The sequence below is a fragment of the Lolium perenne genome, chromosome 4 (assembly GCF_019359855.2).
Source record: "Lolium perenne isolate Kyuss_39 chromosome 4, Kyuss_2.0, whole genome shotgun sequence".
NCBI lineage: Eukaryota > Viridiplantae > Streptophyta > Magnoliopsida > Poales > Poaceae > Lolium > Lolium perenne.
This window is the reverse complement of record NC_067247.2, coordinates 68,112,455-68,136,474: the sequence shown is the minus strand read 5'-3', so window position 1 is coordinate 68,136,474 and position 24,020 is coordinate 68,112,455. Positions and strand designations below refer to the sequence as shown.

Sequence of the window (24,020 nt, the reverse complement as noted above, 5' to 3'; positions counted from 1 at the left end):
TAGAATTGGAGGGAATGTTTAATGTTTCCTTTGGTATGCACAACCATTGGAAGACAATGAAGCTCAACTCTGAGGAAAGATGGAGTGCATACAAGGAGGCAGTTGCCGAATCACAAGACAAGGCTCTCGAGTTATTTGCCACAAAGAAGGTTTCATCGCTCCCATACTTGGACTTGAACCGGCGTGCCTCCCCGTATGTTCATGGTAGGAGCCTGTTTGGAAGGGATCAATTTGTTGAACCCGATATGTGGACAACTCAACAAGTAGTCCTCCTCTGATGATTCATGACGTCATGACCCAACAAGAAATGAACCAACTACCGAGCCTGATTTCGTAATGGCCATTATGAAGCAATGGAAGAAGATAATGATGACTACGAGGGCGGCGAGTCAGAGGGTGATCTGAATGACAATGATGTTATCCGTAAGAGGAAATGGACCTTGTAAGACTATGGCACTCCTTTTCTTTAATTAATTAAAAATTACCGTGCGGGCCTCAAAAAAAGGACATGGACCGTGACATCCCTTATAACTGACGCTATGCATCAGAATCAGAGCGCGAAGGTCCTGAGGAGGATTTTGATGAAGAGGGGTTCACGTCTAAAGAATTCGAATTTTTCAAGAAGGTAGTTGGCCGGGATCATCAGATACCATTGTTCCGTGATCTTAGTCTTGAGGATAAATCCATGCTAGATGGTGGTGAGACCATTGTGCAAGGCCAAGTTCGAAGCGGGATATGAATCACAAAAGGTATGTGATCGAATAAGGAGTGAAGTTTTAAACCTTGTCTTAATTTCAAATATGGATTAAGGAATTTGCGGTTAAGTATTTTCGACCGTACAAGGTGGACCACTCGGACGTGAAGAAGCGTTACACGATTAGATGCGAGGATGGCCAGTGTCCATGGGTTGTGCGTGCAAGACCATTTAAAGGAGGGCCACAATCGCACATATCTAGTTGTGTTTCAACTCACATGTGTGAGGGCAAGGATCTCGATGACACGAAAGTGCAAGATGTTCACCAGAAGTTATCATCCGATTTCATCGCTTACAAACTTTCCAATAACATTAATACACTCCCAACGATGACGATCAAGCAATTCATTGATACAGTGAATTCACATTTCGATTATGAGATGAAGTATGTGAAGGCATGGAAATCAAAGCAAGCCGTATTTAAGATGATGTATGGTGATTGAGAACATGCATACAACCGACTCCCCTAGTTGTTGGGAGCGATGACAGCTACTAACCCGAGGATGTATATCATGCGGTTGAGCCTTTTGGGCATAAAACTAGAGACTACAAATGTGCCGTCCGAGTATCTGGTTGTGCATTTTGGGATTTTGAGCAATCCGTAAGGGCATGTCAACACTATCGGCCGGTGGCACTTTTATGACCGGACAATTCAAGGACATACTATTGGTTGCAATAGGTAATTATGAAAACAATCCGTTGTTGTCAGAGGGTAGCTGCATTCTGTGCAGTGCTACCCTTTTCTCTGTTCAAAGCCTAGCTCAGCAAGATCTCTAAAAATTACGATCAATAATAATTCAAACGCAAATATATAACATCTTTAAATCCATAAGGTTGACGACAACAAATTTTCCGATTTTAAGATTTTATAATAACAAAAATCCAAACTTCAAGGTTTACAACATCAAAGTGCATGACACCAAAAAGTTCATCAAATAGGTGACATTGAGCCTTAAAGTTGACAATAACAAATTCTAAATAATTAAAGTTCAAGACATGACTCTATTGAGTCCAACAGGGGTACTTACCGTTCTGCTTGGTCGTATCTTCTTCCGCTTCCACATCTTCCATTGCATGACGATGCCTCTCTCTATCTCTCTCCTTTTCTCCTGTTCCGCCTCACGTAGATCCTTCTCTTCTTGCTCCCTTTTCACTTTCTCCAAGCGTTATTCTCAAGCCTAGTCTTCATTTGTTCTTTCGCTCCTCCCCACGAATCAACTGGAATGTGTAGTTCCAGTTCCTTTGCTCCTGATATGCGATCTCTTTCTTGTGATATCTATCTTGCTCCAAATCTATCCACTTCATGAATTGATAAAGAGGTGGAGGAGACTACAAATACACACTTAATATTATTAATGTCAAGTATTCGAGAAATACTCATTACAACTGGAGACACGTATCGGTGGGTAGTCGTATGAGTTTCTTGGCTTGGACTTTTCATGTGCATAGTTAGGACACATCTAAAACCTCCTTCCGTGTTTGTCATCCCAATCATCACATCGCTTGGAGACACAAAGGTCACCGCACCAGCAATGAGCCCGTTCCATCCCTTTGGGAAAATTGGATAGCCAAAGGTCAGTGGTATACTTCCAATTCCTCGGTTTCTCCTTCGGATCCGACGACGCCATACCTACAACTATTTTAAAATAAAGTTACTAAGAACGATATTTGAAAACTAAGCTAAGCAAACAATAAGCAAGCCAAATGCCCACAACAATGTGTTAAAACTAAGATAAGCGAACAATTGTGACATCTACAAAATCATTAACTAGATCTACAACAAGTTTAACTAGATCTACAATGAACTAAATCTATAAATATATTATGCATTTGAAAATGACAATCGATAGCTCAAAATTTTGCACCTTTTTACTGAGATTTTTAAGTATACTATTACTCATATTGTCACTCATTTCATACTCCACCTAGCTACACCTATGCCTATTTTGCATACTTACGACTTCTTGTTCACTTTCATACGAGCTTTGCAAATTTAGTAGTTTTAGTAGGATTTTATTATGTTTTCCTTGTCTTTGACATGTATATAGGTGTTATCGACAGTCATGGAGAAAGGGAGGCAAAAGGGACCAAGATGGTAGAATATGGGAGAATTATAAGCACCAGACTTAGCCATATGAGGTGTGGGAAAAGTGATATTTTCCAAACATCTTATATTTAAGATCTAAGTCCATGGTGTTGTAGACCTCTTCCATACTAGTTCAACGAGCCAAAGAACACCCAAATCAGAATCCGTATGAAGAAATGACGAGCAAAATACGAAAGCATCGGCGAGTTTAGCAACCATCAGTACGTCTGTACCATCCACCCGTACTGGGCTCCGTTGGCTTCGTTTCATCAACCGGAACAACATTTGTGAAGACCCGATGGGCATATTCAGCCCCGAGCTCCGTCGGTTCGCGAAACCGACCTCGAGCGCCTATATAAAGAGGGGAGGAGCCAAGGAGAGGCATCATTCATCCACACCCTAGGAGCAGAGCCCTGCCGTCGTCTCCACAGCCGCCGCGCCAACACCATCTCCACCAACACAGAAGAGTAGGAGGAGACTAGGATCTTGAAGGGCAACACATCGATCTCCATCATCATGATCATCATTAACGTCTCCAACGCCAATCCCCTTCGTCTACTTGGTTGTAATCCAAGCCTTAGTGTGGATCTTCACTTTTATTCGGTTGTACTCTCATATCCCATCCATATTAATTCTATGATGTTGATCTCCTTCATGTATGGGTAGTTCCTTTGTTCTTGGAGAGATATGGAGAAACCCTAGTAATACTATGATGTGAAATAAAAATGATCTACATCTTTGTATAATGATTATGTGTTAGTTCTCTCTCTTGATGTTATGCGAATTGCACCACATAATATTTGCCTCCGGAACAAGAGAGGGAATTACCCTTTGAAGTATGCTAGAGTGTACACCGAAAAGTGACATTACCGTATGACACTTTATCATATGGATGGGGGATAAGGAGGGACTCACTAATCTCATATCGATAACCATGGGGGTAAAACCCTTAATTGCGATGGTCAATATGTGGTTTGCAGAAGGCTAGCCGCAAAGTTTATTTAGAGATGTGATGACGGATGGCTTTCTGGGCGCATCTTGTTATGGAGCTCTCCCCACACATAACATATCTAAAGACATAGTTCATCCTAATCATAAGTAGTACCAATACTAGTGGTGGAACATACACTCCTTGAGAACCCCTCAACCATATCACAAACACACTCCCAATACTCTCTTGGTTTAGTTTACTTTTATTATTTACTTTGCTTTTAGTTATTTTAAACTCTCAAACTATTTCCATCTTAGCAATTTATAGTATAGGCTATTTCTAAACCACGGTTTGGGTGCAAATGTGGCTGCACCTGACAAAGTAGTTATGGGGTTGTGTTTATTGCCATTTGCAAAACTTCTCAGGGACGAACTTATATAAATAATATTTTCTGCTACAAGTACTGCACCAACCCTGTTGTTGATCGTAGAAACCCAGTCATCAACAATAAAAATACCAAGATCTACCTACACATGACAATATTAACACGAAATTAGAGTCACATACCAGAACTCTAACTAGCAACCTAACACAAATCCCACAAGACCAAATAAATTTCGACAGTTGGGATGAACTAGTGTTTCACCAATACTAGAAAAAATAGGGGCCAATGCGACAATATTTGTGGATAAATTTCATGAGATGGAAGGAGAATACCTAAGGGGAGAGATGGAGACTGAAATCCACCAAAGAAAGATTTAGATCTAGGGGATTTTGTGGAAGGATTTGAGAAGGGAGAGAAACATAGGCGCGCCCTGCTTCGTTCTTGGTCAGGGTCTGATCGATAAGTGCTATGTGGAGGGGTCGGGGGCAGCCTACGCGACTTAACATATTCCAAGAGGATAGCGCCCTTGCGAAGGGAGTTGAAAATTAAAATGGTAGCGCCCTTGACAAGGGAGTTGATGCCACAAATCATGGGCACTTAACAAGGGAGTTGAGGTCGCGAATCAACGAGCTTCTTCTTTGTTCTCGCCTCTCGGTCCACCTCCTACGCGGCGAGACCAGATTTAGCTGAAGAGGAGAGGAGGGCAACAAATCATTCTGCCTTCGCACGGAGGATCCATTCTCTCGTGTTGGAATATGACACGAGAAACAACTACGTCACTACGACCCCCTTCGCCGCTAAGAAGCATTCAGATGTGGGATAGAGTGGGGTAGGTTTTTTTTCTGAAGGTCGCTGGGCTGTATATAAAGATCATGGAACCATCGACAACAGAGCAATTTCCAGCTACACTTATACATAGGCCTCTATTGGAAATGAAGTATTGTAGATATATGTTTGCACTATATCAGTAAAGGACATTTGGGACAACCGTGGCCCATGTTGGCTTTACGTCAGCGACCCATTTGTGGTAGGTGATGGCGTGTATTTCACACGTTCGTTGGGCAACCCCAAGAGGAAGGTATGATGCGCACAGCAGCAAGTTTTCCCTCAGAAAGAAACCAAGGTTTATCGAACCAGGAGGAGCCAAGAAGCACGTTGAAGGTTGATGGCGGCGGGATGTAGTGCGGCGCAACACCAGGGATTCCGGCGCCAACGTGGAACCTGCACAACACAACCAAAGTACTTTGCCCCAACGAAACAGTGAGGTTGTCAATCTCACCGGCTTGCTGTAACAAAGAGTTAACCGTATTGTGTGGAAGATGATTGTTTGCGTAAAACAAGAGAACAAGATTGCAAGAGATTGTATTTCAGTAAAGAGAATTGGACCGGGGTCCACAGTTCACTAGAGGTGTCTCTCCCATAAGACGAACATCATGTTGGGTGAACAAATTACAGTTGGGCAATTGACAAATAAAGAGAGCATGACCATGCACATACATATCATGATGAGTATAGTGAGATTTAATTGGGCATTACGACAAAGTACATAGACCGTCATCCAACTGCATCTATGCCTAAAAAGTCCACCTTCAGGTTATCATCCGAACCCCCTCCAGTATTAAGTTGCTAACAACAGACAATTGCATTAAGTATGGTGCGTAATGTAACTAGTGACTACATCCTTGAACATAGCACTAATGTTTTATCCCTAGTGGCAACAGACAACACAACCTTAGAACTTTCGTCACCGTCCTGTGTCAATGCATGAACCCACTATCGAGCATAAGTACTCCCTCTTGGAGTTACAAGCATCTACTTGGCCAGAGCATCTACTAGTAACGGAGAGCATGCAAGATCATAAACAACACATAAGCATAACTTTGATAATCAACATAACAAGTATTCTCTATTCATCGGATCCCAACAAACGCAACATATAGAATTACGTATAGATGATCTTGATCATGTTAGGCAGCTCACAAGATCCGACAATGATAGCACAATGGGGAGAAGACAACCATCTAGCTACCGCTATGGACCCATAGTCCAGGGGTAGACTACTCACACATCACACCGGAGGCGACCATGGCGGCGTAGAGTCCTCCGGAGATGATTCCCCTCTCCGGCAGGGTGCCGGAGGCGATCTCCCGGATCCCCCGAGATGGGATCGGCGGCGGCGGCGTCTCCGGGAAGGTTTTCCGTATCGTGGCTCTCGGCATCGGGGGTTTCGTCACGGAGACTTTTTATAGGCGGAAGGGCAGGTCAAGAGGCGGCACGGGGGCCCCACACTACGTGCCGGCGCGGCCAAGGGGGGCCGCGCCGCCCTATGGTGTGGCCCCTCCGTGGCCCCTCTTCGTCTCTCCTTCGGACTTCTGGAAGCTTCGTGAGAAAATAGGCCCCTGGGCTTTGATTTCATCCAATTCCGAGAATATTTCCTTACTAGGATTTCTGAAATCAAAAACAGCAGAAAACAAAGAATCGGCACTTCGGCATCTTGTTAATAGGTTAGTTCCGTAAAATGCACGAATATGACATAAAGTGTGCATAAAACATGTAGATAACATCAATAATGTGGCATGGAACATAAGAAATTATCGATACGTCGAGACGTATCAGCATCCCTGCTTAGTTCTGCTCGTCCCGAGCAGTAAAACGATAAATACGTATAATTTCTGGAGTGACATGCCATCATAATCTTGATCATACTATTTGTAAAGCATATGTAGTGAATGCAGCGATCGAAACAATGTATATGACATGAGTAAACAAGTGAATCATAAAGCAAAGACTTTTCATGAATAGCACTTCAAGACAAGCATCAAATAGTCTTGCATAAGAGTTAACTCATAAAGCAATAATTCAAAGTAAAGGCATTGAAGCAACACAAAAGAAGATTAAGTTTCAGCGGTTGCTTTCAACTTGTAACATGTATATCTCATGGATATTGTCAACATAGAGTAATATAATAAGTGCAATAAGCAAATATGTAGGAATCAATGCACAGTTCACACAAGTGTTTGCTTCTTGAGGTGGAGAGAAATAGGTGAACTGACTCAACATTGAAAGTAAAAGAATGGTCCTCCATAGAGGAAAAGCATCGATTGCTATATTTGTGCTAGAGCTTTGATTTTGAAAACATGAAACAATTTTGTCAACGGTAGTAATAAAGCATATGCATCATGTAAATTATATCTTATAAGTTGCAAGCCTCATGCATAGCGTACTAATAGTGCCCGCACCTTGTCCTAATTAGCTTGGACTACCGGGTCATCACAATGCATTGTTTTTACCAAGTGTCACAAAGGGGTACCTCTATGCCGCCTGTACAAAGGTCTAAGGAGAAAGCTCGCATTGGATTTCTCGCTATTGATTATTCTTCAACTTAGACATCCATACCGGGACAACATAGACAACAGATAATGGACTCCTCTTTTATGCATAAGCATATACCAACAATTAATAATTTTCTCATTTGAGATTTGAGGATTGTTGTCCAAAACTGAAACTTCCACCATGGATCATGGCTTTAGTTAGCGGCCCAATGTTCTTCTCTAACATATGCATGCTTAACCATATGGTGGTAGATCTCTCTTACTTCAGACAAGACGGACATGCATAGCAACTCACATGAAATTCAACAATGAATAGTTGATGGCGTCCCCAGTGAACATGGTTATCGCACAACAAGCAACTTAATAAGAGATAAAGTGCATAATTACATATTCAATACCACAATAGTTTTTAAGCTATTTGTCCCATGAGCTATATATTGCAAAGGTGAATGATGGAATTTTAAAGGTAGCACTCAAGCAATTTACTTTGGAATGGCGGAAAAATACCATGTAGTATAGGTAGGTATGGTGGACACAAATGGCATAGTGGTTGGCTCAAGTATTTTGGATGCATGAGAAGTATTCCCTCTCGATACAAGGTTTAGGCTAGCAAGGCTTATTTGAAACAAACACAAGGATGAACCGGTGCAGCAAAACTCACATAAAAGACATATTGAAAACATTATAAGACTCTACACCGTCTTCCTTGTTGTTCAAACTCAAAACTAGAAATTATCTAGACCTTAGAGAAACCAAATATGCAAACCAAATTTTAGCATGCTCTATGTATTTCTTCATTAATGGGTGCAAAGCATATGATGCAAGAGCTTAATCATGAGCACAACAATTGCCAAGTATCACATTACCCAAAACATTTATAGCAATTACTATATGTATCATTTTCCAATTCCAACCATATAACAATTTAACGAAGGAGAAACTTCGCCATGAATACTATGAGTAGAAACCAAGGACATACTTGTCCATATGATACAGCGGAGCGTGTCTCTCTCCCATAAAGTGAATCCTAGGATCCATTTTATTCAAACAAAACAAAAAACAAAAACAAACCGACGCTCCAAGAAAAAGCACATAAGATGTGATAGAATAAAAATATAGTTTCAGGGGAGGAACCTGATAATGTTGTCGATGAAGAAGGGGATGCCTTGGGCATCCCCAAGCTTAGACGCTTGAGTCTTCTTGATATATGCAGGGGTGAACCACCGGGTGCATCCCCAAGCTTAGAGCTTTCACTCTCCTTGATCATGTTGCATCATACTCCTCTCTTGATCCTTGAATACTTCCTCCACACCAAACTCGAAACAACTCATTAGAAGGTTAGTGCACAATATAAATTGACATATTCAGAGGTGACACAATCATTCTTAACACTTCTGGACATTGCATAATGCTACTGGACATTAGTGGATCAAAGAAATTCATCCAACATAGCGAAAGAGGCAATGCGAAATAAAAGGCAGAATCTGTCAAAACAGAACAGTTCGTATTGACGAATTTTAAAATGGCACCAGACTTGCTCAAATGAAAATGCTCAAATTGAATGAAAGTTGCGTACATATCTGAGGATCATGCACGTAAATTGGCTTAATTTTCTGAGTTACCTACAGGGAGGTGGACCCAGATTCGTGACAGCAAAGAAATCTGGAACTGTGCAGTAATCTAAATCTAGTACTTACTTTTCTATCAACGGCTTAACTTGGCACAACAAAACACAAAACTAAGATAAGGAGAGGTTGCTACAGTAGTAAACAACTTCCAAGACACAAAATAAAAACAAAGTACTGTAGTAAAATAACACATGGGTTATCTCCCAAGAAGTTCTTTCTTTATAGCCATTAAGATGGGCTCAGCAGTTTTGATGATGCACTCGCAAGAAATAGTATTTGAAGCAAAAGAGAGCTTGAAGAGGCAAATTCAAAACACATTTAAGTCTAACATGCTTTCTATGAAGAGGAATCTTGTAAATAAACAAGTTCAAGAAGCATAATGCAACAAGCATAGAAAGATAAAACAAGTGTAGCTTCAAAAATTTCAGCACATAGAGAGGTGTTTTAGTAACATGAAAATTTCTACAACCATATTTTCCTCTCTCATAATAACTTTCAGTAGCATCATGAGCAAACTCAACAATATAACTATCACATAAAGCATTCTTATCATGAGTCTCATGCATAAAATTATTACTCTCCACATAAGCATAATCAATTTTATTAGTTGTAGTGGGAGCAAATTCAACAAAGTGGCTATCATCATATATAGGAGGCATATTGTAATCATAAAAGAAAATTTTCTCCTCAATGCTTGGGGGACTAAAAAGATCATTCTCATCAAAGCCAGCTTCCCCAAGCTTAGAATTTTCCATAGCATTAGCAACAATGGTGTTCAAAGCATTCATAGTAATAACATTCCCATTAGCATGCATATAAAGTTCCATGGGTTTTTTAATTCTCTCTTCAAACACATCATGTCCTAATTCAAGATAAAATTCATAAAGATCTCTCATATTTTTGTTGTTTTCCATTATGCTTAACTAGTGAAATAAAAACATGCATGATATTAAGTAAAGTAAAACAAGTAACTAATTTTTTGTGTTTTTGATATAGCAAACAAGATAGCAAATAAAGTAAAACTAGCAACTAATTTTTTTGTGTTTTGATTTAGTGCAGCAAACAAAGTAGTAAATAAAACTAAGCAAGACAAAAACAAAGTAAAGAGATTGAGAAGTGGAGACTCCCCTTGCAGCGTGTCTTGATCTCCCCGGCAACGGCGCCAGAAAAAGAGCTTGATGGCGTGTATTTCACACGTTCGTTGGGCAACCCCAAGAGGAAGGTATGATGCGCACAGCAGCAAGTTTTCCCTCAGAAAGAAACCAAGGTTTATCGAACCAGGAGGAGCCAAGAAGCACGTTGAAGGTTGATGGCGGCGGGATGTAGTGCGGCGCAACACCAGGGATTCCGGCGCCAACGTGGAACCTGCACAACACAACCAAAGTACTTTGCCCCAACGAAACAGTGAGGTTGTCAATCTCACCGGCTTGCTGTAACAAAGAGTTAACTGTATTGTGTGGAAGATGATTGTTTGCAGAAAACAGTAGAACAGTATTGCAGTAGATTGTATTTCAGTAAAGAGAATTGGACCGGGGTCCACAGTTCACTAGAGGTGTCTCTCCCATAAGACGAACATGTTGGAGATATGCCCAAGAGGCAATAATAAAATGGTTATTATAATATATCTTCGTGTTTATGATAATGTTTACATACCATGCTATAATTGTATTAACCGAAACATTGATACATGTGTGTTATGTGAACAACAAAGAGTCCCTAGTAAGCCTCTTGTATAACTAGCTTGTTGATTAATAGATGATCATGGTTTCGTGATCATGAACATTGGATGTTATTAATAACAAGGTTATGTCATTATATGAATGATGTAATGGACACACCCAATTAAGCGTAGCATAAGATCTCGTCATTAAGTTATTTGCTATAAGCTTTCGATACATAGTTACCTAGTCCTTATGACCATGAGATCATGTAAATCACTTATACCGGAAAGGTACTTTGATTACACCAAACCCCACTGCGTAAATGGGTGGTTATAAAGGTGGGATTAAGTATCCGGAAAGTATGAGTTGAGGCATATGGATCAACAGTGGGATTTGTCCATCCCGATGACGGATAGATATACTCTGGGCCCTCTCGGTGGAATGTCGTCTAATGTCTTGCAAGCATATGAATGAGTTCATAAGAGACCACATACCACGGTACGAGTAAAGAGTACTTGTCAGGAGACGAGGTTGAACAAGGTATAGAGTGATACCGAAGATCAAACCTCGGACAAGTAAAATATCGCGAGACAAAGGGAATTGGTATTGTATGTGAATGGTTCATTCGATCACTAAAGTCATCGTTGAATATGTGGGAGCCATTATGGATCTCCAGATCCCGCTATTGGTTATTGGTCGGAGTGAGTACTCAACCATGTCCGCATAATTCACGAACCGTAGGGTGACACACTTAAAGTTGGATGTTGAAATGGTAGTACTTGAATATGGAATGGAGTTCGAATATTTGTTCGGAGTTCCGGATGAGATCCCGGACATCACGAGGAGTTCCGGAATGGTCCGGAGAATAAGATTCATATATAGGATGTCATTTTATGTGAATTAAAATGTCGCGGAAGGTTCTATGGAAGGTTCTAGAAAAGTCCGGAAGAAACCACCAAGGAAGGTGGAGTCCACATGGGACTCCACCTCCATGGCCGGCCAGCCCTAGGTGGGGAGGAGTCCCAAGTGGACTCCCCCTTAGGGGGCCGGCCACCCCCACATGGGAGGTGGAAATCCCACCTTTTGGTGGGAGTCCTAGTTGGGCTAGGTTTCCCCCTCTTATGGAAGGTTTTTGGTTCGGGTCTTATTCGAAGACTTGGACACCAACACTTGGGGATCCACCTATATAATGAGGGGCCAAGGTAGGGGGCCGGCCACCCCCTAAGACCACAAGCTGGCCGCCCCATTGAAGTGGCCGGCCACCCCCTCCCAAACCCTAGCCGCCCCCTCTCCTCCATATCTCCCGCGTAGCTTAGCGAAGCTCCGCCGGACTTCTTCACCGCCACCGACACCACGCCGTCGTGCTGTCGGATTCAAGAGGAGCTACTACTTCCGCTGCCCGCTGGAACGGGAGGTGGACGTCGTCTTCATCAACAACCGAACGTGTGACCGAGTACGGAGGTGCTGCCCGTTCGTGGCGCCGGAACCGATCGTGATCAAGATCTTCTACGCGCTTTTGCAAGCGGCAAGTGATCGTCTACCGCAGCAACAAGAGCCTCATCTTGTAGGCTTTGGAATCTCTTCAAGGGTGAGACTCGATACCCCCTCGTTGCTACCGTCTTCTAGATTGCATCTTGGCTTGGATTGCGTGTTCGCCGTAGGAAAATTTTTGTTTTCTATGCAACGTTATCCTACAAAGTGGTATCGTGAGCCGTGTCTATGCATAGATGGTTGCACGAGTAGAACACAATGGTTTGTGGGCGTTGATGCTCTTGTTATCTTTAGTTTGAGTACTTTGCATCTTTGTGGCATAGTGGGATGAAGCGGCTCGGACTAACTTTACATGACCGCGTTCATGAGACTTGTTCCTCGTTCGACATGCAACTTGTATTGCATAAGAGGCTTTATGGTGTGTCTGTCTCTCCTACTATAGTGAAGATTCAACTTACTCTTCTATTGACAACACTAGTATCACCGTTGTGGTTCATGTTCGTAGGTAGATTAGATCTTACACGAAAACCCTAAACCACGTAAAATATGCAAACCAAATTAGAGACGTCTAACTTGTTTTTGCAGGGTTTGGTGATGTGATATGGCCATAATATGATGATGAATATGTATACGATGATCATTATTGTATTGTGGCAACCGGCAGGAGCCTTATGGTTGTCTTTAATTTTCATGTTGAGTAGTATTTCAAAGTAGTTGTAATAGTTGCTACATGAGGTGAACAACCATGAAGACGGCGCCATGAACCTTGACGCTACGCCGATAATGATGGAGATCATGCCCGTTGATGATGGAGATCATGTCCGTGCTTTGGAGATGAAGATCAAAGGCGCAAAGACAAAAGGGCCATATCATATCACATATGAATTGCATGTGATGTTAATCCTTTATGCATCTTATTTTGCTTAGATCGCGACGGTAGCATTATAAGATGATCCCTCACATTAATATCAAGATAATAAAGTGTTCTCCCCTCGTATGCACCGTTGTAATAGTTCGTCGTTTCGAAGCATCTCGTGATGATCGGATGTGATAGATTCAACGATTCACATACAACGGGTGTAAGCCATGTTGCACACGCGGAATACTTGGGTTTGCTTGACGAGCCTAGCATGTACAGACATGGCCTCGGGACAACGAAAACCGAAAGGTTGAACACGAGTCATATGGATGATATGATCAACATGTTGATGTTCACCATTGAAGCTACATCATCTCACGTGATGATCGGTTTTGGTGTAGTGGATTTGGATCGTGTACCACTTAACAACTATGAGGGATGTTGTATTAAGTGGGAGTTCATTAGTAATTAGATTAAAACATGAACTAATTATCATAAACATAGTCTGAGTAGTATTTTGAATTAATTTTGTAGTATTGGCATCCGTTTACTTCTATGCGCTAGTCTTATAATTGAGATAGAAATACTGTTAAAATCTGACAAGAAACTTTACGGTTTAGTACCGTATTGTTAAAGAATCAAGAATTAATTAAGTCCTATTGCAAACTTTTAGTAAACCTCACATTGTTGATTCAAAGAGCTATGGTTTCAATTAGTACCTAAAGTTATCTTGTCTCCGTGAAACTTGAAGTTCAAATCTGTTTGAAAAGTAAGGAGCTGAAAATTTAGTTTTCAGAAATAATCAAGGTATGAGATATATGTGATATCTAAGACCTTATTGCAAGATGATAGAATATAATTTGGTGAGACTACATGAACTCATAAGTTTTATGGGAATGTACGAAGGTTGAAGACGCAAGGCGTCACAATCCTCCAACTATTGGGGCACTAACGATATTCGCATATCCATGAAGTGACCATCCTTAAATATGCACCGTTACTAAGACTCGTCGTTTCGAAGCATCACGTGATGACCGGGTGTGATAGATTCTACGTGTGCATAAAACGGGTGCAAGCTAGATTTGCACATGCAAATACCAAGGTTAAAACTTTACGAGCCTAGCATGTACAGACATGGTCTCGAAAAGTCGTCATGATATGATGGATAAAATTATGAGTGAAATTGTTCATCATATTACAAAGTTACTAATAGTGAAATCTGGAACACTTGTCATATGATGATCAACTTCAAAGTAAGAACCTCAAGGTTATTGGTGTTTGACCAACAAACCTAGAAGTTATTAATGTTGAAGTGTTTTTCTGAATAATGAGGAAAGCTAAAAGAGAAACTGCAAAAGATATTTTGGCAAAAAGAAAAGAAAAGACTAGAAAGTCTAGCTCAGGTGTATATAAATGATATACATGTTATGGTTGTATTCCTAGTTAAGTCACACAATGAAATTCTAAGGTATTAGTACCATATTGGTTGGTATGAAGTGTCATACAAAACAACGCAATACAAGAATACAATGGCCTAAGTGACTGACAAGGAATATGATAGAAAAGCACGTCTGGAACAAAATAAAGTGTTATTATGTTCGTCGTTGGCATTCTATCTAGCCCTTAGAATTTATAATAAAGAACTTAATAATTGTTATTTTGCTCTGGTCAAATGAAAACAATGAGTTGTTCAAATTATGACATTACTCCATGTACGATGGATAAGTTATTATAAATCTTAATGGTGAAACACACATACATAAAATCGACGCTAAAATGCCATAAGGCAAATGATTTGAATTCCACTTATTTGTGGAACCGCCATTTAGGTCATGTTAGAAAGGAACGCATGAAGGAACTCCATGCAAATGGATTTTTGGAGTCATTTGATTTTTGAATCATTTGACGCTTGCAAATCTTTTCTAAAGAGAATGATTAAAATACCGTTCATAGGCCAAGAGTTGAACGGGCAACAAACTTAGTGGAAAAATACATAATGATGTATATGGTTCACTGAGCATAGTTGTGTGCGGGAGATTCTTCTACTTCATGAAAACTTTCAACAATGAATTGAGTATATATATGGATATATTCGATAAGGAAGAAGTTTGAAACATTTGAATGGGTTCAAATAAATTTCAACATGAAGTGGAAATCAACGTAATAGAAAAGTCAAATATCTATGATTGGATCATGGTGGAAATATTTAAATTACGAGTTTTAGCGAACATCTAAGAGAGTTATGAAATTATTCTACAACTCACATTTCTTGGAGTATCATAATGATGATATAGTATCCGAGATATGTATCCAAACCTTGTTGGATCAATGATGAGATAAAATATTGATGCCATTATATTTTTGTGGATTATGCTTTAGTGACTACCGCTTTTACACTGAATAGAGCATCATCATGATCCGATGAAATGACATCATACAAGTTATGACATGGGTATAAACCCTAATAGTCTTTTCTTTAAATTTTGGTCTAAGAGTTTACAACCAAAATCGGATGAATGTCTTCGTTGGTTATCCCGTAGATTTAATTGGGAATTCTTCCCACAAGACAAAGACAAAAGTGTTTGTCAATGTTCTTATTTCCAAGAAATTGTTTCTAGTGAAGTATTTGAGTGGGAGGACAATATAATTTGATAAGGTTTATGAACCTGAGCATAATGATCGAGTAGCGCAGCATCGGAATTGGTTTCGAAGCGGCCACGACGATCATGGCTCCCATGACTACAAAGTGTTTTAGCCATGGAGATCGAAGTACATATTGAACCTACTGTAGGTATGGTTTACTTTGTGATCAAATAAATGATTTGTGGACAAAGGATTGATTTTGAACAATGATAAACCAACTACAAACAAAGAAGTTATGATGGGCCCTGACTCCGTTAAAATGGCCATGCGCCTTGAAATCCATAATAGATGAATACTTTTTGAAAGTAAATGGATCTATAGACTTGGATGAAATATCCTTGAAGAAAGCTCGACTTGTTGAAAAATAGTTTACAACAAAGTTCAAAGAGTTGACTACGATAAGATTAGATCTTCCGTAGCAATGCTTATAGTCTATGTGGATTATTCTAGTAATCACTACATATTTCTTTTAGGAGATATGCTAGTAGGATGGCAAAATACATTACTTATCGTAAGTATGTATTAAAGGTGTATACAAGATACAACCAAGAGTTTTGCTGGTCTGTGGAATACTAGATAGGTATACGAACTTCAATTGGATGAAGTAAGTATTGCGGAGTAGGAATCTTCACCAGATGAAATAGTCAAAGAGTTTTTTGATTTCATCAGAGACGATGAAGAAGCTTGCATTTGCAAGAAATTAAGTGGGAGCGCTGAGACATATTTATAATACTTTATGTAGATGACATATAGTTGGTTATAAATAATGTAATTATATACTTGATTAAAATGTTTCATTGAAAATTAACTTCAATGAAAGGATATGGACTAAAACATATTTAGTGTCAAGATCTATGAAGATAGATTGAAACACATAATAAGTTTAAGTCAAAGTACATAGAATGGATATTGAAATAGTTCAATATAGAAATATTAAGAAAATGTTCTTGTCATGTGAAGGTTTAACAAGACTTGAGTGTATCTGACACTCGATGAGTAAAAAACACATGAGTGATTTTAGATCACGAATAATATGTACAAAATCAGATATCTTGTGCTCTAAAATGTTATGAGCATATACCGGAATGATTCATAAGATGATCATGGGACGACAGTAAGAATAACCTTGAGTACTTTAGAAGAACTAAGGATATATATATTTTTGTATGAAGAAATGACAAACAAATCGCTGTAAGGTGTTACACCGATATTGGTTTTGTCATATATAAAATATAATTTCAATCTCAAATTAGACTAAGTGTTGTTTTAAAAGTAGCACAATGAGCTAGAAGTTGTCTATGCTAGATTTAGAAAAGTTCTAAATATTGTGACGGAATCTACAAAAGAAGGCAGAGTATGTCATTGTTTTGACAATGACAAAGGATGTTAAGTCAAGAGGTTCTTTGAGAACTTGGTGTATTTCCGACAGAGTCAGAACTTTGAAGCTATATTGTGTGTGACAATATTAGTGACATATTTCAGACCGCGGAATTAAGGTTCCACCAGAAGACCAAACTTATTTAATGCTGACTCATTTGGAAATGAGTGATGCGTTGAGACGCAAATGAATTACAAAATACATACGGTTCTGAGCTTGTCAGATCCGTTGACTAAAAACCTCTCTCGTGAGCAATACATGATAAAACACCAGAAGACCAAGGTGTTATATCTTTACAAATGTAAACTAGATTATTGACTCTAGTGCAAGTGGGAGACTGTTGGAGATATGCCCAAGAGGCAATAATAAAATGGTTATTATAATATATCTTCGTGTTTATGATAATGTTTACATACCATGCTATAATTGTATTAACCGAAACATTGATACATGTGTGTTATGTGAACAACAAAGAGTCCCTAGTAAGCCTCTTGTATAACTAGCTTGTTGATTAATAGATGATCATGGTTTCGTGATCATGAACATTGGATGTTATTAATAACAAGGTTATGTCATTATATGAATGATGTAATGGACACACCCAATTAAGCGTAGCATAAGATCTCGTCATTAAGTTATTTGCTATAAGCTTTCGATACATAGTTACCTAGTCCTTATGACCATGAGATCATGTAAATCACTTATACCGGAAAGGTACTTTGATTACACCAAACCCCACTGCGTAAATGGGTGGTTATAAAGGTGGGATTAAGTATCCGGAAAGTATGAGTTGAGGCATATGGATCAACAGTGGGATTTGTCCATCCCGATGACGGATAGATATACTCTGGGCCCTCTCGGTGGAATGTCGTCTAATGTCTTGCAAGCATATGAATGAGTTCATAAGAGACCACATACCACGGTACGAGTAAAGAGTACTTGTCAGGAGACGAGGTTGAACAAGGTATAGAGTGATACCGAAGATCAAACCTCGGACAAGTAAAATATCGCGAGACAAAGGGAATTGGTATTGTATGTGAATGGTTCATTCGATCACTAAAGTCATCGTTGAATATGTGGGAGCCATTATGGATCTCCAGATCCCGCTATTGGTTATTGGTCGGAGTGAGTACTCAACCATGTCCGCATAATTCACGAACCGTAGGGTGACACACTTAAAGTTGGATGTTGAAATGGTAGTACTTGAATATGGAATGGAGTTCGAATATTTGTTCGGAGTTCCGGATGAGATCCCGGACATCACGAGGAGTTCCGGAATGGTCCGGAGAATAAGATTCATATATAGGATGTCATTTTATGTGAATTAAAATGTCGCGGAAGGTTCTATGGAAGGTTCTAGAAGGTTCTAGAAAAGTCCGGAAGAAACCACCAAGGAAGGTGGAGTCCACATGGGACTCCACCTCCATGGCCGGCCAGCCCTAGGTGGGGAGGAGTCCCAAGTGGACTCCCCCTTAGGGGGCCGGCCACCCCCCACATGGGAGGTGGAAATCCCACCTTTTGGTGGGAGTCCTAGTTGGGCTAGGTTTCCCCCTCTTATGGAAGGTTTTTGGTTCGGGTCTTATTCGAAGACTTGGACACCAACACTTGGGGATCCACCTATATAATGAGGGGCCAAGGGAGGGGGCCGGCCACCCCCTAAGACCACAAGCTGGCCGCCCCATTGAAGTGGCCGGCCACCCCCTCCCAAACCCTAGCCGCCCCCTCTCCTCCATATCTCCCGCGTAGCTTAGCGAAGCTCCGCCGGACTTCTTCACCGCCACCGACACCACGCCGTCGTGCTGTCGGATTCAAGAGGAGCTACTACTTCCGCTGCCCGCGGGAACGGGAGGTGGACGTCGTCTTCATCAACAACCGAACGTGTGACCGAGTACGGAGGTGCTGCCCGTTCGTGGCGCCGGAACCGATCGTGATCAAGATCTTCTACGCGCTTTTGCAAGCGGCAAGTGATCGTCTACCGCAGCAACAAGAGCCTCATCTTGTAGGCTTTGGAATCTCTTCAAGGGTGAGACTCGATACCCCCTCGTTGCTACCGTCTTCTAGATTGCATCTTGGCTTGGATTGCGTGTTCGCCGTAGGAAAATTTTTGTTTTCTATGCAACGTTATCCTACAGAACAGCATGTTGGGTGAACAAATTACAGTTGGGCAATTGACAAATAAAGAGAGCATGACCATGCACATACATATCATGATGAGTATAGTGAGATTTAATTGGGCATTACGACAAAGTACATAGACCGTCATCCAACTGCATCTATGCCTAAAAAGTCCACCTTAAAGTTATCATCCGAACCCCCTCCAACATTAAGTTGCTAACAACAGACAATTGCATTAAGTATGGTGCGTAATGTAACTAGTGACTACATCCTTGAACATAGCACTAATGTTTTATCCCTAGTGGCAACAAAGACAACACAACCTTAGAACTTTCTCACATCGTCCTGTGTCAATGCAGGCATGAACCCACTATCGAGCATAAGTACTCCCTCTTGGAGTTACAAGCATCTACTTGGCCAGAGCATCTACTAGTAACGGAGAGCATGCAAGATCATAAACAACACATAAGCATAACTTTGATAATCAACATAACAAGTATTCTCTATTCATCGGATCCCAACAAACGCAACATATAGAATTACAGATAGATGATCTTGATCATGTTAGGCAGCTCACAAGATCCGACAATGATAGCACAATGGGGAGAAGACAACCATCTAGCTACTGCTATGGACCCATAGTCCAGGGGTAGACTACTCACACATCACACCGGAGGCGACCATGGCGGCGTAGAGTCCTCCGGGAGATGATTCCCCTCTCCGGCAGGGTGCCGGAGGCGATCTCCTGGATCCCCCAAGATGGGATCGGCGGCGGCGGCGTCTCTGGAAGGTTTTCCGTATCGTGGCTCTCGGTACTGGGGGTTTCGTCACGGAGACTTTTTATAGGCGGAAGGGCAGGTCAAGAGGCGGCACGGGGGCCCCACACTACAGGCCGGCGCGGCCAAGGGGGGGGCCGCGCCGCCCTATGGTGTGGCCCCTCCGTGGCCCCTCTTCGTCTCTCCTTCGGACTTCTGGAAGCTTCGTGAGAAAATAGGCCCCTGGGCTTTGATTTCGTCCAATTCCGAGAATATTTCCTTACTAGGATTTCTGAAACCAAAAACAGCAGAAAACAGCAACTGGCACTTCGGCATCTTGTTAATAGGTTAGTTCCAGAAAATGCACGAATATGACATAAAGTGTGCATAAAACATGTAGATAACATCAATAATGTGGCATGGAACATAAGAAATTATCGATACGTCGGAGACGTATCAGTAGGCCGACCTCATTGGTCACGTGCAATCGTGTTTCCGCGTGGGCCTTATCGCTGTCGTTAGCGGCTCTATGTACTAGCATGCTACGCTTTTCTCAACAAAAAAAACTAGCACGCTTCGGGCGTCAGAACCTCCCGCATTCCCGGGGGTTTTCTTTGGATCAAAACCAGATGAGTGATGGCGACTCCTACGGTTGGGCATGGGCAGCCCGGCCAAAAAATCCCGGCCCGGGTCGGGCTTGCATGTTGGGCCGGGTTCGAGCTAGATTTTGGAGCCTGAACGTTAGGCCGGGCCGAGCTCGGCTTGAAAAAAACACGATTTTGGTTTAGTTCGAGCCAAGTTTGTCAGGCCGGGTTGGGCTTTTCTCTATTCGGACCGGGTTTGGACCCGATTTGTAAGCCCGAAGGTCAGGACGGGCCAGGTTCAGGCCTAGGAATATAGCGTCGGGCTTTTAAGGCCTGGCCTGAAACCCGGCCCCAGGAATGCCCAGGTGTAGCGACGCCCTCAACGTCGCCCTATGTTTGAAGCATCTCTTTGGAGAAACGACTTTGGTTGAGCACATGGCTTTTGGTGATGCGTTGCTTTGCTTGCTGCGGCTAAGTACATAATTTTTTTTAGAATCTGAACCTAGCTTGAAAGCCAATAGGAAGAGAGGAGTAAAGAGACACAATGGAAAGTACATTTTTTACGGTGCAAAATATCCGTATCAAGGTTCTAGGAAATTCCAAAAAAAACAAGCCCCGAGATAATGGATACATGTATGTGTGTGTGTGGAATTGACAAAATTCGCAAAGTTACTCAGGCTGGACACCAAGTTTCAAAATCTGCAACTTAACTTGGTAACTCAAATTGGTATGTAAAACGAGAATGAAAGGGCCAGGTGTTGGGGATCGCCGTTGTTGCGCTTTTTGGCTGGGTTTAAGTCTCCGGGAGTGTACATTATCGCCATTGCTTCCATGATATATATAGTGCATTTCTTCGAACCGACCAAGTTCTACCGTTCACTCATCGACTAGTTCAGGCACATAAGGATGGAGGTATGTCGATATAGTCGGACAACTCTATTGAGTTGGTCGTTCAAACGAGGTATATAGACAAGTGACACGTCCTTAATGCTCCCAAGATCGTTTTTGTGCGATTTTTTGATAAAAGGAATATATTAATATTGAGACAATATTAATTACATCCAGCCTCTGCACCAACACGGTATCCCAAGACGTCGATGATACATACACTCAAAAAAAGAGAAAGAAGAAACATGGTGATCAGTTTTTTTGATTGGCATTGTAAGCAAATAAGGCATCACTCTACCCCCAAGGCTACTTCTTGTATGAAAATGTGGAACAATGATGTATTTTAGCGTGAGGCAGCCATCCGCTAGGACGTCAAGAAGCATGAGGCGCTTCGCCAAGGTGTGGAGTCAAGCGCCACCTCAACCACACCCATCAGTATTGTGGGGGAAGGGCGCCGGCATGGTGTTGCACAACACGTCGATCAGGAGAAATGCAACTCCTGATGTAAGAAGGTTCCCCGGGACTATTTATAACATTAAATTATTGAAGATAATTGCAAAAAAATTCTCAGAATGCCCCTCCACAAAATTCTTAAGTCCAACCAATGTTGCATAACACCCCCTAACTTTTTTATATCCACATTTCAGACTCATGACAGACATCATTTTTTTCCCTTTCTTCCTAGTCTAGATCTCAAACATATTTTTGCACGACCTTGTTTCACTCAATAGTTCAGACAATATTTTCAACAGAATATTCAATAGTATTTATACAAATTTATACCAGTTTCTGTCCAAAATCATACACAATAATTCATATATTTTCCATATTATGAAATCTGCTATGTTCCATTCAAGATTAACAGTAGATTAATACTAGATCCATCGAAAATATGAAGATCGGTACAATTTGTCAAGAAAAAGTCCAAACAAAATCATTTCAATACTCATATACTACCATATTTAAAGAATACACCACAAATAATATGGTTCCATAGGAGATTCATAGGAGTTTGCTGGACGTTCCAATATGCAACACATATTTTTACAAGAATTTCTCCTGTTTTATACAAGACTCATAATCCTATTAACGGGGAAATCAACCTCACCGCACTGATTTCATAGGAGATTCACATTGTGCAATTGGCACCCTCACCGGCCGCGCTGATTTTTACAAGAATTTGTCGTTTCATACCATTGTGTCCAAGGCTCCAAGCTCTCCAACAAGTCCTTCTACTCCTACATGCATGCTTTCCAAGTCCAGCCTATTTATCTACTATCAGAAGATTGTGATCAAGACCTGTGGGACTATCATATGCTCTTGCTCACCATTCCAAGAATTCTTGAGCTTGCTGAAGAGCTGTGCATGCCTCTTCCTGCTATGAAGTGCTCGCGTCGGATGCTCATCTTCTCCGGTGCACAGCCTGCTCAACACAGGAGCTTCTCTGAGAAAGTTGGTGTCCTCAACGGCTACTTTGGTGGTCTGAAATCCGGTGGCATTGGCAATGTCTATGTGATTGTAGATCGAGTGAAGTCTGGCTAGATAAATGGCATATCTACTATGCCACCGAGCAACCATTGGTCACCCAAGAGATGTGCATGGCAACCTCTGTCTTGTTCAAAACTTCTGCCGAGGGCCACGTTTCGTGTGCCATTGCAAAGGTGTCGGGTATCTCTGACGACACATATGATCCCGGAGATATGGAGGCCTGCAATTTCGACTTTGAGCCATCTGTGGATGAACGCCATCCATGGAGGGATCGTCTTTCTTCACCATCCATGTGATCCCTGAGGACGGCTTCAGGTACGAGGTCATGCCGTCATGGGCATGACTGCATGAGCGCCTCTGCTCTGGCTTACGCCTTACGGCGACATTGCCAAGAGGGTCTTCCCGATCAGGTGCTTTGGCCTTCGGAGCTCTCTGTTGCTGTCACTCTCTTCGGTGGCCGTGGCCATGCCGCGACATGTGGGAAGAAGCTGGAAGCTGATGCATACGACTGGAACAACATGGGCATGCGCTCCCGTGTGGCGGCGTGCTCGTCTAGTAGAGCTTTACCGCGAACGAAGGAGTTGCTGTCTAGCTCCGTTGGGCCTGGGTCGCCCAGGTCGGTGTTCCACTTCCACTGCTTCGAGGGCGAGAATGGGGAGAACCATGCTCTTGCTAAGGAAGGCAAAGCTTGGAGGCCGGCCTGCTCGCGTGGCGCCGAACGGACGAGGATGCACGGGGCGCTGTACGGTACGAGTGAGGCGACCCCGGCTGTTTTGAGGAAGGCCGCCCGGCACCTAGCGCCCACGTACACCTCCCAAATGATCGGCGTTTCTCTTAAACCTCAGGTTTCTGGAAGGTTCATTCTCCGCCAAGCCACGGCCGGGCCTCCGCATAGACGGCTAGCTCCCTCCGACCTCCGTGCAACTACCTGACCTATAAAACACGCCGAGACCCGGCCGGTAGCCTTTTCACCGCCTCGCAACTCGATCCCTTCCCCTTCTCCTTCCTCTCCCTCCCCTTCTCCCATCAGCCTCTAATGGCG

At 41.9% G+C, this 24,020-nt stretch overlaps 1 pseudogene; it reads left to right on the top strand.

Annotated features, from left to right (window-relative positions):
• Positions 1-353: 353 nt before the first annotated feature.
• Positions 354-23,534, top strand: LOC127346861 (S-adenosylmethionine decarboxylase proenzyme-like; annotated as a pseudogene).
• Positions 23,535-24,020: the final 486 nt, after the last annotated feature.